Source organism: Octopus bimaculoides, chromosome 20, assembly GCF_046866305.1.
Source record: "Octopus bimaculoides isolate indiv1 chromosome 20, ASM4686630v1, whole genome shotgun sequence".
NCBI lineage: Eukaryota > Metazoa > Mollusca > Cephalopoda > Octopoda > Octopodidae > Octopus > Octopus bimaculoides.
In genome coordinates, this window is record NC_142947.1 from 27513042 (window position 1) to 27530186 (window position 17145).

At 39.5% G+C, this 17145-nt stretch overlaps 1 long non-coding RNA gene across 3 annotated transcripts in view; it reads left to right on the forward strand.

Annotated features, from left to right (window-relative positions):
• Window positions 1-3558: 3558 nt before the first annotated feature.
• LOC128250310 (uncharacterized) overlaps window positions 3559-17145 on the forward strand; it is a 127482-nt gene continuing 113895 nt past the window's right edge. For 2 of the 3 annotated variants that reach the window (XR_016237629.1, XR_016237628.1), the window contains exon 1: window positions 3598-6419. This is a non-coding gene — a long non-coding RNA (uncharacterized LOC128250310). Of the gene's footprint in view, window positions 6420-17145 lie in introns of all 3 variants that reach the window. The other variant, XR_016237630.1, reaches the window with a different exon arrangement.

Consider the following 17145-nt stretch of genomic DNA (forward strand, 5'->3'; position numbering starts at 1 on the left):
ATATATATATATATATATATATATATATATATATATATATATCGTCGTCGTCGTTTAACGTCCGCTTTCCATGCTAGCATGGGTTGCACGATTTGACTGAGGACTGGTGAAACCAGATGGCTACACCAGGCTCCAATCTGATTTGGCAGAGTTTCTACAGCTGGATGCCCTTCCTAACGCCAACCACTCAGAGAGTGTAGTGGGTGCTTTTACGTGTCACCTGCACGAAGGCCAGTCAGGCGGTACTGGCAATGGCCACGCTCAACTCGCACGAAAAACCTCATGTGTCACCCGCACAATAGCCAATCCAGGAGCACCGGCAACGATCTCGCTCGAAAATCCTACGGCGGCCCCGTACAAGAGCCAGTTCAGGGGAACTAGCAACGATCTCGCTCGAAAGATTTCATGTGTCGCCTGCATATGAGCCAGTCCAGGGGCACTGGCAAAGATCCCGCTCGAAAGATTTCATGTGTCGCCTGCACATGAGCCAGTCCAGGGGCACTGGCAACGATCCCGCTCGAAAGATTTCATGTGTCGCCCGCACATGAGCCAGTTCAGGGTCACTGGCAACGATCTCGCTCGAAAATCCTACGACAACCCAACACCAGAGCCAGTTCAGAGGCACCGGCAACGATCTCGCTCGAAGAAATTTCATGTGTCACCCGCACAAGAGCCAGTCCAGGGGCACTGGCAACGATCTCGCTCGAAAAACCTCATGTGTCACCTGCACAAGAGCCAGCTCAGGGGCACCGGCAACGATCTCGCTCGAAAAACCTCACGTATCACCTGCACAAGAGCCAGCCCAGGGGCACTGGCAACGATCTCGCTCGAAAAACCTCACGTATCACCTGCACAAGAGCCAGTCCAGGAGCACTGGCAACGATCTCGCTCGAAAATCCTACGACGGCCCCGATCTCGCTAGAAACATTTCATGTGTCACCCGCACAAGAGCCAGTCCATGGGCACTGACAACGATCCCACTCGAAAGATTTCATGTGTCGCCTGCACATGAGCCAGTCCAGGAGCACTGGCAACGGTCTCGCTCGAAAATCCTACGACGGCCCCGATCTCGCTAGAAACATTTCATGTGTCACCCGCACAAGAGCCAGTCCATGGGCACTGGCAATGATCTCGCTCGAAAGATTTCATGTGTCGCCCGCACATGAGCCAGTCCAGGGGCACTGGCAACGATCTCGCTCGGAAGATTTCATGTGTCGCCCGCACATGAGCCAGTCCAGGGGCACTGGCAACGATCCCGCTCGAAAAATTTCATGTGTCACCCGCACAAGAGCCAGTCCAGGGGCACTGGCAACGATCCCGCTCGAAAGATATCAGGTGTCGCCCGCACATGAGCCAGTCCAGGGGCACTGGCAACGATCTCGCTTGAAAATCCTACGACGGTCCCACACAAGAGCCAGTTCAGGGGCACTGGCAACGAAGTCACTCAAAAAATTTCATGTGTCGCCTGCACATGAGCTAGTTCAGGGGCACCGGCAACGATCTCGCTCGAAGAAATTTCATGTGTCACCCGCACAAGAGCCAGTCCAGGGGCACTGGCAACGATCTCGCTCGAAAAACCTCATGTGTCACCCGCACAAGAGCCAGCTCAGGGGCACCGGCAACGATCTCGCTCGAAAAACCTCATGTATCACCTGCACAAGAGCCAGCCCAGGGGCACTGGCAACGATCTCGCTCGAAAGAATTCATGTGTCGCCCGCACATGAGCCAGTCCAGGGGCACTGGCAACGATCCCGCTCGAAAGATTTCATGTGTCGCCCGCACATGAGCCAGTCCAGGGGCACTGGCAACGATCCCGCTCGAAAGATTTCATGTGTCACCCGCACAAGAGCCAGTCCATGGGCACTGGCAACGATCTCGCTCGAAAGATTTCATGTGTCGCCCGCACATGAGCCAGTCCAGGGGCACTGGCAACAATCCCGCTCGAAAGAATTCATGTGTCGCCCGCACATGAGCCAGTCCAGGGGCACTGGCAACAATCCCGCTCGAAAAATTTCATGTGTCGCCCGCACATGAGCCAGCCCAGGGGCACTGGCAACAAACCCGCTCGAAAAAGTTCATGTGTCGCCCGCACATGGGCCAGTCTAGGGTCACTGGCAACGATCCCGCTCGAAACATTTCATGTGTCACCCGCACAAGAGCCAGTCCAGGGGCACTGGCAACGATCCCGCTCGAAAGATATCAGGTGTCGCCCGCACATGAGCCAGTCCAGGGGCACTGGCAACGAGCCTGCTCGAAAGATTTCATGTGTTGCCTGTACATGAGGCAGTCCAGGGGCACTGGCAACGAACCCGCTCAAAAGATTTCATATGTCGCCCGCACATGAACCAGTCCAGGGGCACTGGCAACGATCCCGCTCGAAACATTTCATGTGTCACCCGCACAAGAGCCAGCCCATGGGCACTGGCAACAATCTCGCTAGAAAGATTTCATGTGTCGCCGGCACATGAGCCAGTCCAGGGGCACTGGCAACGATCCCGCTCGAAAGATTTCATGTGTCGTCCGCACATGAGCCAGTCCAGGGGCAATGGCAACGATCTCGCTCGAAAATCCTATGACGGCCCCGCACAAGAGCCAGTTCAGGGGTACGGCAACGATCTATTTCTATTTCACTTGCTTCAACAGGTCTTCGCAAGTGGGGTTTAGTGTCCAATTTAATTTAACTTGATTTCGATTTCACTTGCCTCAAAAGGCCTACGCAGTGGAGTATATATATATATATATATATATATATATATATATATATATATATATATATATATATATACATACATATATATACATACACACACTTATCTATATATATATATAATATATATAACCAAGTAAGCACATAAATGTGAAACAAGATGGGGAAAAAATATTACTCAAATACTTGAGGTAGAGTAATATGCTTTATTTTTAAAGCTGCAAAACCATCATTAAAAAAATTGCTACTCAGAGTTTCACATTCCCAAACCTTGGGCAGTTGTAATCATTCTTGATCACAACTGCCTGATGAATGGGAACGTGAAACTCCGAGTAGCAGTTTTTTGTGATGCTTCTGCAGCTTTAATAATAAAGTGTGTGTGTATATATATATATATATATATATATATATATATATATATATAAACTTCTACCCTGGTTAATATTTTTGCCCCCATCCCACCCCACCCTACACACACACACACATGTGCACAGGTGACCTTCTTCAATTTTGACTTTTTTCCCCAACACTAACCCTAAAACCCCAACACTAACCCTAAAACCCCAACCATGACCGTAACCCTAACCTTAAAACCGTAACCGTAAATACAGAAATGTTTTGAAATTTTTGTCCAAATCATAATTTTTCCGCATATTTATAAAAAAAAAAAAAATTCTTAAAAAAAAATTTTTTCAGAATCATAATCTCTGTATTTTTCGGCATATTTTGAGAAACAAAATTCTGAAAAACATCTTAAAATGAAGGAAATGGGGATGGGAGGAGTAATGTAGAAATGTCGATTTTTGCCAATTTTTTTTTTTTGGGGGGGGGGGGGGGTGATTCGTATTCCCCATAGCCGAAAAGCGGGGTTTGTGTCGAAAAAACAACATTTTAAAGTTAAAGAAAGGGTAGTTTTTTTTTTGGGGGGGGGGGCGAAAGTCTTGCCAAGATTTTACCCACAAATTTCTTTATAATCGTAATCTATGCCGTTTGAAGGGTATCTATAAAAGGTTTCATTAAAAGAAACCCATTTTCCTAAAAGGTATGAGGGAAAAACTCGGACCTTGTGAATTTTCTAAAGTTCTCTCCCCCAACTCCCACCCCCGTTGCTTTCCGCGCATTTTTGTCTTCATATTCGTTTCCTACACATTTTTCTACATCGTTGCACTATTATTTTTTTTTTCATTTCCGGGTAATATTGTAAATATTAACCATGTAATCTTCTATATTGAAAACAGAAATCTGAAGAAATTTTGGAGAAAAAAAAAAACACAGGAAGTGGGTGAAGTGCACGCGTTTTACCTCCACCGTTCCTTAGTAAATTTTCATATTTTCACTCGCACGATTTTCACTAATTGCGTGGAATCAAGTACCCTGACCTCCTAATATACCGCAAACCCCTTAATTTTATTTGGAAAAAAGGTGGGGAACCCACGAAAATTTAACCATATCCCCAATTGGGAAGTACACCTGCACGATTTTCACTAACAAAAAAAAAAAACCTCGGATTTTTTTGCGTGGAACCAAGTACCCTGATCTCCCAATATTGCTGCAAACTCCTTATTTTTATTCGGAAAAAAATGTGGGAAAAAAACGATTCCTCATCCAGGAATCGTTCGAAATTTTTTTTTTTTTTTCTTTTTTTTTTTTCATTAAATGAATTACAGTGACGTCCTGATATGCCACAAAACCCTTTTTTGGATCCGGAAAACGGGATGGGGTGGAGTGGAACACTCGGAAATTTCACCCCCACCACCAACATTTTTACAGTAATATGTTTTCCAGAGTGTGAATTACATCGTTCGGTATTAAATATATAGAGAATATGGATTAATATGTTGGCATTTATATTGTATTTTATGCTGAAAATATTTTTTCTGAAGTCGTAGTGTATATATATACAGGGGTTGGACAAAATAATGGACACATCTAGCATCATAGCATCCTAACTTTGAAATATCTATAAAACTATCAAAAGTTTGTTTATTTTTATGTTGATTTATTTATTTATTATTAGTGTTGCTTAATATATTTTGCTAAAATTGCTGTTTCTTTTCAGATATCATCAGAAAAAGGTAATTAAAATTCATTAAAATGACAGATCTATCGGACTTTCAAAGAGGTTAAATTGTTGGTGCTCGTATGGTAGGCACTAGCGAAACGAAAACAGCCGAAATGTTTGGTGTATCGGGAAGTACTGTCTCGAAAGTAATGACAGCCTTTGAGAAAGAGGGAAAAAACCTCATCGTCGAAACAAAACTCCGGAAGAAAATCAAAACTTTCAGATAGGGACCGTCGGACTCTTACGCGAATTGTTAGAAAGGATCACAAAATTTACAGCTCCCAAAATTACTGGAGAGCTTAATGACCACCTCGAGAACCCAGTTTCCACAAAAACTGTTCGCCGGGAGCTGCACAAAGCCAGATTTCACTGGAGGGCTGCAATCAGAAAACCACTACTTTCAAATACAAACGTTGCAAAGCATTTAGAGTGGAGTAAAAACCTACAGATTTGGTCCCTAGAGCAGTGGAAGTATGTTATTTTCTCGGATGAATCATCTTTACCTTATTTCCGACCACCGGCCGAGTATACGTGTGGAGACAGCCAAAAGAAGCATTCGACCCAGACTGCCTTCTTCCAACTGCTAAACATGGAGGAAGATCTGTGATGATCTGGAGGCGGGGGCTATATCGTGGAAACTCACCAGCCCAATGGTTTCCTTTCATGGCAAAATTAATAGTCAAGACTATTTAAGCATTTTATCTGATCAAATTCATCCTATGGTTGTGGAACTGTTTCTGGAGGGAAACGCAATATTTTAGGATAATAATGCACCAATTCACACAGCTGAAGTTGTTACTGAATGGCACGAGGAACATTCTAGTGAAGTTGAACCTCTTATCTGGCCACTACAGTCCCCAGATCTCAATATTATTGAACATTTATGGTGCATTTTAGAAAAACAAGTAAGGAGTTGATATCTTTCACCATGATCATTACAAGAACTGGAGGCTGTTTTAGCTGAAGAATGGACAAAAATTCCTTTGGAAACAATTCACACTTTGTACGAGTCCATACCTCGTAGAATACAAGCTGTAATTACTGCCAAAGGTAGTCATACCCTATATTAAAATTAATTTGTTTGAAATTTTAAGGTGTTTCCATTATTTTGCCCAACCCCTGTACACACACACACACACATATATATAACAGTGTGTAGACAGGTAAAAATTCACCGACAAAATACAACTTACCTCTTTGCTGTCAAATAATTGGATTAATCTCAACAAATTACATACTTTTTTCTATTTTCAGTTTTATACCAGCGTTTTAGAAAAAAAAGAATCTTTCGTGCCTAAACTAATTTTTGTGTGAGTGGGGAGAGAGAAAATAAAAGTTTTCTTTCTACAAAGAAGCGATTTAAAATAAACATACTTTAATTGTTGTGTGAGAAAATATAAGTATTCTGATGATAAAAAATAGTCTTTTAAAAACATCCATAATTTATAGACTATATCTGGTGTGTTTCAGAAAAAGATGTTTTTGCTTCCATACTACTATGTGAGAGAGAGCGAGAGAAAGAGAGGAGAGAGAGAGAGAGAGGGGATCAGAATCATAAAAGTAAAAAAAAAAAACTGCATTTGCAGTTCTGTCTCCAAAGAATAACAAACACTTCATGGATGTGAAAAACAAAACCAACGTATATGACAGGTATGTAAAACATATTTCTGTGTATTTTTCTTTGTTTATTCGTAAAGTCATTGAAACTGTTGCTCGCGCACACACAAACACAAAAATTCTCCAGGCATTTGGCTGTTATTTTTAGCATATCGACATTTAGTTTCAGACAGTCTGGAGTATTTCATAGAAAATTTGAAATTTAAAAAATTACTTTGCCACATTCTTAATCTCCGTATTTTCCCATGTACAATGAAAAAAAAATGTTCATTTTGAAAAAGTATATATGCAACTTTTATTCTCTCTCACTTTCCCCCACCACCACAACCACCACCACTAGCACAAAGATATATGGCGTGTGTGTGGAGATTTCCGAGGGTTCCACTCCACCCCACCCCGTTTTCCGGACCCCAAAAATGGGTTTTGTGACATTAGTACGTCACCGTAATTCATTCAACGAAAAAAGATAAAATTTCCAACGAGTCCGGGATAGGGGAGGAGGGGTCCCATCCACCCCCTTTTTTTCTAAAACAAGATAAGGGATTTGCAGCATATCAGGAGGTCAGGGTACTTGATTCCACGCAAAAAAATTCGAGTTTCTTTTTTTTGTTAGTGAAAATCGTGCGGATGTACTTCCCAATTGGGGTGGGAGTGGGGTGAAATTTCCGAGGGTTCCACCCCAACCCACCCCGTTTTCCGGACCCCCAAAAAGGGTGTTGTGGTATATTAGGTCGCCGTAATTCATTCAACGAAAAAAAAAAGTTTCCCATGATTCCAGGGTAGGGGGGTTTCCGAATAAAAATTAGGGGTTTGCGGCATATTAGGAAGGTTCTTGATTCCACGTAAAAAAAATCCGAGGTTTTTTTTTTTTCTTACCGAGAGGTTTAGTCGAATAAATGGAACGTAGTACTTATTTTTCCTGGTATTTATTAGCCGAACCACTATGTTACGGGAACGTAAACAAACCTACACCGTTTGTCAGACGGTGCTGGAGAACAAATATGCTGAAGCACCGTCTCGAAGGGCGTAGTTGAGCAGTCAATCCCAGTACTTATTCTATCAGGTGATTTTGCTGAACGACTATGCTAGGAGGACGTAAACAAACCAACGCCGGTTGTCAAGCGGTGGTAGGGGTATAAACACATATTCATGCACATATGTAACTATTGGTAAAATGCACATGTGTAACTACTGGTAAAATTCAAAGTAGAAGAAGGCTGATTCGACCAAAATAAAATATTAATCTCTTCTATGGTATTGAACACTCTTTTCTCCGACAGTTAATATTAAACGGATGGTATTCGAGTAGTTTTTCTACACCTGTGCGTGCGTACGTGGGTGTGTATAGGCCTACGAAACTTCAGGATGGGGCCGAATCGAACTGTTTTAAATAATAATGTATCATACTCCTAAATGGTGCTCAACTGTATATTTCAGAGTTATACAATATCTATAGATAGACAGATGGTTATGCCATTATTATCAAATTAACTATATCACAAACATATTTTGGTAGAGACGGACTATATGTAATCTGAACCTTTTCCCCCCTTATTAATTAATTTTTTTTTACGGAATCCCACGTTTTGGGCTATGGAGATTCCGATTCTGAAAAAAAATTGCTTGAAAAATTTCACCCCCCCCCCCCAAGCAGGCTATTTACATGCTAGAAATAACAGCCAAATCTCACAAAACTAGTGTTAGGGTTACGGTTAGGGTCAGGGTTACGGTTAGGGTTAGGATTTGAGTTAGGGTTAGGTTTACCCTGTGGATCTATATAAAAACCGGGGTGGGGAATCGAAAGTTTTAAATTGAGATTTTTGAAAAAAAATTTTCAGAATCGGAATCCCCATAGCCTAAAACGTGGGATTCCGTAAAAAGAATAAATAAGGGGGAAAGGTTCAGATTACATATAGTCCATCTGGACCCATATTTTAACTAACCTAAAGTGCGTAAATGTTTATGTTCATGTGAAGCACTATAGGAAAAAAAGAGCAAGAGGGACAAATAAGTAAGCAGAAAGTTTGTGTCTGGGGAAACGAACTCTCAGCTTTCAGTTGCCATTTCTGTGCTTTAAATAACTCTACTATTAAGTTGTATAACTTGTATCAACTATTTTGTCCGTTTAATTTTTTTTTTCTTTTACTCAAGTTGCGTACCTCTCGTTTTGTTTATTTCGCAATTATGATTACATCACTGTGCTTAATACTGTGTTCTTATTGTATAACTCTGAAATCCGTCACACATATACGATCTCTTAAATATGTATAATATATATATATATATATATATATATATATATAAATATACAATAATTTAGTTTCATAGTCTCTCTCTCTCTCTCTCTCGCTATCTGTCAATTTACCTGTCTGTCTACGTTTTTGTTTTTATTAATAATCGACAAGAGTTATTAATAAAAACATATATACTGATATTTTGAGGGATCATTTCACTTTTCAATTCCTTCAGTTTTGTTTCAATTGATTTCAGATTTCTTGTTTTGATATAGTTTTGTAAGTTAATTATGGAAATCAAATTTATTTTTGCCTTGAATTAATAAATAAAACGTTAATAGATTTTAAAGTTTACAAATTTTCGGTAATTTTAGCCAATCGAAAGCCACAGACAGAATGGTGCCTGTTTCCATAGAAACAAGCCAAGCTGTTGTGCGAGTAAGCAGATTCATCGGGTAGGCTTGTGATTAAAAGGAGCATTCTAATGTTGAACATTCCACAATTTTAGAGTTATCTAGGACTACCATAATCTACAGTAGTATGTCCTTCCCCATATTTTGACGTTAGGGTGTTCGTCGGGAGGAGATTTGGCTGCTTTTTCCAGCAGTTCGATCGTTACATGAACTGAACTAGTTTTTGTATTTGTTGTATTCATGTGTTTTGTAATTTAACGTTTAGTTTCAGGTTTTTGGTTTTTATTTTTATTTTTCGTATTACATGCGTTCATTTGTTTATCTTTATTCGATAGAACTTATTAAAACTTCCTCTGCTGAATGTTTTATCATCGTTGTCATCACGAACAAAATGCCTGCTTAACCAAATCCTGTTTTTTGATTCTGTAAAAATGATCAAACTTTAAACCTCTGTAAGATCTTTCTAAAATTTATCTGGAACAAGTGAATAAGAACAACAGATTCAGCGTGAAAAATGACATCAATATACCAAATTTGAAAATATTGAGACTTTTTCAATTCTAGATATGGAAAACAATGTAGAACTGTGTAGCAACAGATCGCCAGCAATTGCTTCATCAGAAATTGCCGTCTTACCTCCTGCGAAAAGGAATTACCCTGCTATGTATAATCAAAGCAGCGCAAAAAGTTGTTTTGCACAAGCATTTGTATAGCCAATTAGACGGATGAAATTTACGTACGCTTAATAATGTTACGCAAAACAGCCTTCAGACTTTCCCTATTAATTTCATCGTCTTTTGAACATATTTACATCATAAGGGTTTTTTTTCGTTGTAAGGCTTTCTTTTTTAGTTGATTCTCACTTAGCAAGACTTATCGTAATAAGTCACACCCAGACAACATCGGGTTATACTGCTAGTATATATATATATATATATATATATATATATATATATATATATATATATATATATATATATATATATATATATATATATATATATATATATATATATATATATATATATATATATATATATATATATATATATATATATATATATATATATATATATATATATATATGCACAAGAGTGGCTGTGTGGTAAGTAGCTTGCTTACCAACCACATGGTTCTGGGTTCAGTCCTACTGCGTGGCACCTTGGGCAAGTGTCTTCTACCATAGCCTTGGGTTCGACCAAAGCCTTGTGAGTGGATTTGGTAGACGGAAACTGAAAAAAGCCCGTCGTATATATATGTGTCTGTGTTTGTGCCCCCAACATCGCTTGACAACTGATGCTGGTGTGTTTACGTCCCTGTAACTTAGTAGTTTGGCAAAAGAGACCGATAGAATAAGTACTAGGCTTACAAAGAACAAGTCCAGGGGTCGATTTGCTTGACTAAAGGTGGTGCTCCAGCATGGCTACAGTCAAATGACTGAAACAAGTAAAACAGTATATACACACACATGTGTATATGGGTACAGGACATCACCAAACAGTAAACAGCATGAAATACGAAAGCAAATGGAAAACAGGACAAGTAACATAAAGAACGACCCTTCATCAGTTGTCGGTCGTCTATCTACTCTTCATTTTGAGCATTAAACAATGATATGAGTCTTTGAAGACAGTTGTTCCCATACATACCAAAATAAAATTTGGGACTTATAGAGGGTCAAAGTTGGGAACAAAAACAGGACAGTGGAGACATACAAGGAAACTGAAAGAAAACAAACATGGAGGGTCGTTAGACCAGAACGAGAGTAAAAATAGCGAACACTGGAGAAATATTTTTTTTGACAAGAAAAAAACAATTAAGAGAGAGATAAGATATGTGCTGTCCTTACAACAGTTGTGAAAGAAAACAAAGATAATCAAGTGAGGAAGAGAAAAATGGATGATGGTCACATGTGAGCAATGAGAGAGAGAAACAAAGAGGGAGAGAGAGAAATAGATAGAAAACAGTGAAGGGGAGGAAAAAAGGGAATTAGAGAAAGGATGAGAGAAAACAGCATAGAATAGAGTCACATCAAAAAGATAAAGATAAACTTACTTGGAAATGGATGCATGGCGTTCTTCAATATAAATAGTATATATATATATATATATATATTTTATTTATGTATATATTATTATTCTTTGTATGTATGTATGCATATATATATATATATATATATATATATATACTCTTTTACTTGTTTCAATCATTTGACTGTGGCCATGCTGGAGCACCGCCTTTAGTCAAGCTAATCGACCCCAGGACTTATTCTTTGTAAGCCTAGCACTTATTCCATCGGTCTCTTTTGCCGAACCGCTAAATTATGGGGACATAAACAAACCAGCATCAGTTGTTAAGCGATGGTGGGGGAGACAAACAGACACACAAACACACATACATCATCATCATCATCATCATCGTTTAACGTCCGCTTTCCATGCTAGCATGGGTTGGACGATTTGACTGAGGACTGGTGAAACCGGATGGCAACACCAGGCTCCAGTCTGATTTGGCAGAGTTTCTACAGCTGGATGCCCTTCCTAACGCCAACCACTCAGAGAGTGTAGTGGGTGCTTTTACGTGTCACCCGCACGAAAACGGCCACGCCCGAAATGGTGTCTTTTATGTGCCACCCGCACAAGCCAGTCCAGGGTCACTGGCAACGATCTCGCTCGAAAATCCTACAGGAGCCAGTCAGGCGGTACTGGCAACGGCCACGCTCAAAATGGTGCATCTCACGTGCCACCCGCACAAGAACCAGTCCAGGGGCACTGGCAACGATCTTACTTGGCTTGCCGGGTCTTCTCACGCACAGCACATTTCCAAAGGTCTCGGTCAGTAGTCATCGCCTCGGTGAGGCCCAATGTACGAAGGTCTTGCCTCACCACCTCAGCCCAGGTCTTCCTGGGCCTACCTCTTCCACGGGTTCCCTCAACTGTTAGGGTGTGGCACTTTTTCACGCAGCTATCCTCCTCCATTCTCACCACATGTCCATACCAGCGCAATCGTCTCTCTTGCACGCCACAACTGATGCTTCTAATGTTCAGCTTTTCTCTCAAGATACTTACACTCTGACGGGTATTCACATTGACATTACACACACACACACACACACACATATATATATATATATATATATATATATATATATATACATATATATATATATATATATATATATATATATACATATATATATATATATATATATACATATATATATATATATATATATACATATATATATATATATATACATATATATATATATATATATATATATATATATATATATATATATATATATATATATATATATATATATATATATATTTATATATATACGATGGGCTTCTTTCAGTTTCCGTCTACCAAATCCACTCACAAGGTGCCATGTAGTGGGACTAAACCCAGAACCATGTGGTTGGTAAGCAAGCTACTTACCACAGAGCCACTCCTGCGCCTATATATATATATATATATATATATATATATATATATATATATATATATATATGCATATATGTATATATAACTATTTATGTAATTTTCACTTGTCTTGCCCGTATACGTTTTGTTTCTTCGCTAAATTTTCTTTGAGAACAATTCGGTCTTAGACGTATTACATGTGATCTTCTTGCACATTAACAGTCTACCTAGTGGTCTCCTTTATACATATATGTATATATATATATATGCATATATATTTGTATATATCTGTATATCTATAAAAGGCAGGATTTGTATGTGTGTGTACGTGAATGTAATTTATGCACGTCCACAAATTAGCACGCATGTTGCTCCAATTTTAGGACATTCATCATGACCCTAGCTGGGTTTTGTCAACTTATTTTTCCTGAGGCAACCACGGATAGCGGTAAAAATCGATTTTCAACCATAACTTTTACCAATTTCGAAGTTTGCTAACATGAGTTAAGTCCCCTTCTTGCCATAGCCGAGTGAAAGTGTGTGTGTGTGTGTGAGGGAGCGAGAGAGAGGTTGTGTGTTGATGTATGTATGTGTGTGTGTGAGGGTGAGAGAGTAAGTGACAGCGTTCATCAAAAAAAAAATGTAAAATGTTTTTTTTCTTAAACACGAAATATAGTCTTCAAATTTAGGATGTTTTTGAAAGACACTATATTGTATAATCAGATAATATATACTTTCTCACACAACAATTAAAATATATTTATTTTAAGTCATTTATTTATCTATTTATCTATAAAAGGCAGGATGTATGTGTGTACATGAGTGTAATTTATGCACGTCCACAAATTAGCACGCATGTCGCTTCAATTTTAGGACATTGGTCACGATCGTGGCTGTGTTTTTGTCAACTTATTTTACCCGAGGCACTCGTGGATAGTGATAAAAATCGATTTTCAGCCATAACTTTTATCAATTTCCACGTTGGTGAAATCCATAAGTTTGTTAATATGAGCTAAGTCACCTGTCTAGCAGCGAGAACGAAAAACAAAAGGTAAATTCTTAGATTAACACCCGTATGATTTTCAAGGGGGGACCACCCATCCTGGAATCATTGAGATTTTTTCTTTCATTGAATGAATTCCTGTGACCTTCTAGTGTGCTATGAAACCCTTTTGGGGGTCCGATAAACGGGGTGGGGTGAGGTTGAAGCCTCGGAAATTTCACCCCTATTCTCATTGATCTTTTCACCCATACGATTTTCACTAAGGAAAAAAATAAAAGTCAGATTTTTTTTTGCGTGAAATCAAGTACCCTGATCTCCTAATATGCTGCAAATCCCTTATTTTTGTTTGGAAAAAAGGGGTGGGGCAAGGCTTCCCCCCCCCCACTAATCCTGGAATCGTTGGGAATTTTTTTTTTTTACGTTGAATGAATTCCTGTAACCTCCTAACGTGCTACAAAACCCTTTTTGGGTCTGAAAAACAGGGTGAGGTGAGGTGGAAGCCTCAGAAATTTTTCCTGACTCCCAACATTTTACAGAAATAAACTTTTCAGAGTGTGAATTACATGGTTCATTATTAAATACATAGATATATGTAGTAGAGAATGTGACATATTGTGTATGTATATATATATATATATCTTAATATATAAAGCTGAAGTTGTGTGTCTGTGTGAAGCCTTTTTAAAAGTTTATAGAAATCCACATTTTCCGCTTTTTCGTAAAAATTTTTACATCAATGGAATTTTCTCGATGTGAACTTTCCAGTGCAGTAATTAGATTTTTTAAATTCCTTTTACTTTTATGGGAGATTTGGCTGTTCTTTCTAGCAACTTTTATATTTCTTCCCTTCTACCTGTAACGCGTTCTTATACACATATATCACGTGCTCAACATAAAAAATAGAGAGTAACAGTGAGAGAGGGAGAGAGAGAGAAGAGAAAGTGATACATACAAAGTCTTCTTTCTTCTTCCTCTCTCCCATTTAATAGTTTTCTTGTATCTCTCTACTTCTAACATATATTTCATTATATAGAAACGTAAAAACACACACAACAACACATATGTGATCTGTGGCAAAAACATACACAGAGACATGTGAACATTATACATATAAGATTTAGTTTCAGTGTCTTTCTTATATATATATATATATATGTCTTTCTTATATATATATATATATATATATATATATATATATATAAATGTGTGTGTGTGTGTGTGGAGGCGCAGTGGACTCGCGGTCATAGGATCGCAATTTCGATTCCCAGACCGGCCGTTGTGAGTGTTTATTGAGCGAAAACACCTAAAGTTCCACGAGGCTCCGGCAGGGGATGGTGGCAAACCCTTCTGTACTCTTTCACCACAACTTTCTCTCATTCTCACTCTTACTTCCTATTAGGGCTCAGCCAGTTGAACGTTAATTTCACGAGCAGGCTGTTCCATTGATTGGATCAACTGGAACCCTCGACGTCGTAAGCGACGGAGTGCCAATAACAACAACTTCCGGATCTTTCTGATTTGACGGGCAATACTTTTCATTAATGTTTTATGTAGTGTTTTTGGTACCGAAACACTTTCAAACTTCATATACTTATATATTTTATGTTATAGAACTGATAAAAATTTTTGTATTCGAAGTTATTTCATGTAAAAAATTGTCGTATTTCGGTAATTTGAACCAATCACTGACGTCTATTGAGGTGAAAACAATTACTGCCGTGGAATGTAAACAATGGTGTCATGGGATCTTTTCCCTTGAATAAAATTAGTGCCATTGTTTGTCAACAACAACTATCCGTGTTACTCTTATTTATGACATCGTTCGTGCGTTTGTACTGGTTTTAGGGTTAGGGTTCGGGTTTTAGAGTTAGGGTTAGTTTTAGGATTACGGTTAGGGTTATGATTATTTTTGCCATAACCTCGCTCATAACCCTAACCCTAACACCCTGTAACTCATAACCATAACCATAACCCTAACCCTAACCCCAACCCTAACCCTAAAACCCTAACCCTAAAACCCTAACCCCAAAACCCTAACCTTAACTCTAAAACCCGAACCCTAACCCTAAAACTCTAAACCCTTACTAGGGAATAATGATATAATTAAACAGGGAATAACACTCTTGACACCGGCAAAAATTATTGTTTATAAAAAGAGCAGTAACTGTATTCAGCTGAATAGACGTCAGTGATTGGTTGAAATTACAGAAATACGACAACTTTAACATGAAATAATTTGCAATATATAAATTTTTGTTAAGAAAGCTAAGAGAAAAAGATGTTTTATATGACACATTCTACCAGTATCCCAAGTTTGAAAGTGTTTCGTTAAGAAAACAAGTGTTGCCCGTCAAATCAGAAAGATCCCAACTTCCTTATATAGACATGCGCACGCATTGCTATTTTATAATTGCCAGCAATTGCTTTATCACAAATTGGCGTCTTAGCTCCTGCGAAAAGGGATTACCCTGCTATGTATAATCAGGGCAGCGCAAAAAATTGTTTTGCACAAGCATTTCTACAGCTAATTAGACGGATGAAATTTACATACACTTAATAATGTTACACAAAACAGCCTTCAGACTTTCCCTATTAATTTCATCGTTTTTTTAATTATGAACATATTTACATCATAAAGGTTTTTTCGTTGTAAGGCTTTCTTTTTTAGTTGATTTTCACCTAGCAAGACTTATCGTAGATGGCGTAATAAGTCACACCCGGATAAGGTCGGTTCATACTGCTAGTATATATATATATATATATCATCATCATCATCATCATCATCGTTTAACGTCCGCTTTCCATGCTAGCATGGGTTGGACGATTTGACTGAGGACTGGTGCAACCGGATGGCTACACCAGGCTCCAATCTAATTTGGCAGAGTTTCTACAGCTGGATGCCTTTCCTAACGCCAACCACTCAGAGAGTGTAGTGGGTGCTTTTACGTGTCACCCGCACGAAAACGACCACGCTCGAAATGGTGTCTTTTATGTGCCACCCGCACAAGAGCCAGTCCAGGGGCACTGGCAACGATCTCGCTCGAAAACCCTACAAGGCCAGTCAGGCGGTACTGGCAACGGTCACGCTCAGGATGGTACATCTTATGTGCCACCCGCACAAGAGCCAGTCCAGGGACCCTGGCAACGATCTCACTTGGCTTGCCGGGTCTTCTCACGCACAGCACATTTCCAAAGGTCTCGGTCAGTAGTCATCGCCTCGGTGAGGCCCAATGTTCGAAGGTCTTGCCTCACCACCTCAGCCCAGGTCTTCCTGGGCCTACCTCTTCCACGGGTTCCCTCAACCGTTAGGGAGTGGCACTTTTTCATGCAGCTATCCTCGTTCATTCTCACCACATGTCCAAACCAGCGCAATCGTCTCTCTTGCACACCACTACTGATGCTTCTTATGTTCAGCTTTTCTCTCAAGATACTTACACTCTGACGGGTATGCACATTTACATTACACATCCAGCGGAGCATACTGGCTTCATTCCTTGCGAGCTTACGCATGTCCTCAGCAGTCACAGCCCATGTTTCACTGCCATGTAGCATGGCTGTTCGTACACATGCGTCATACAGTCTGCCTTTTACTCTGAGTGAGAGTCCCTTTGTCGCCAGCAGAGGTAAGAGCTCTCTAAACTTGGCCCAGGCTATTCTTATTCTAGCAGTTACACTTTCAG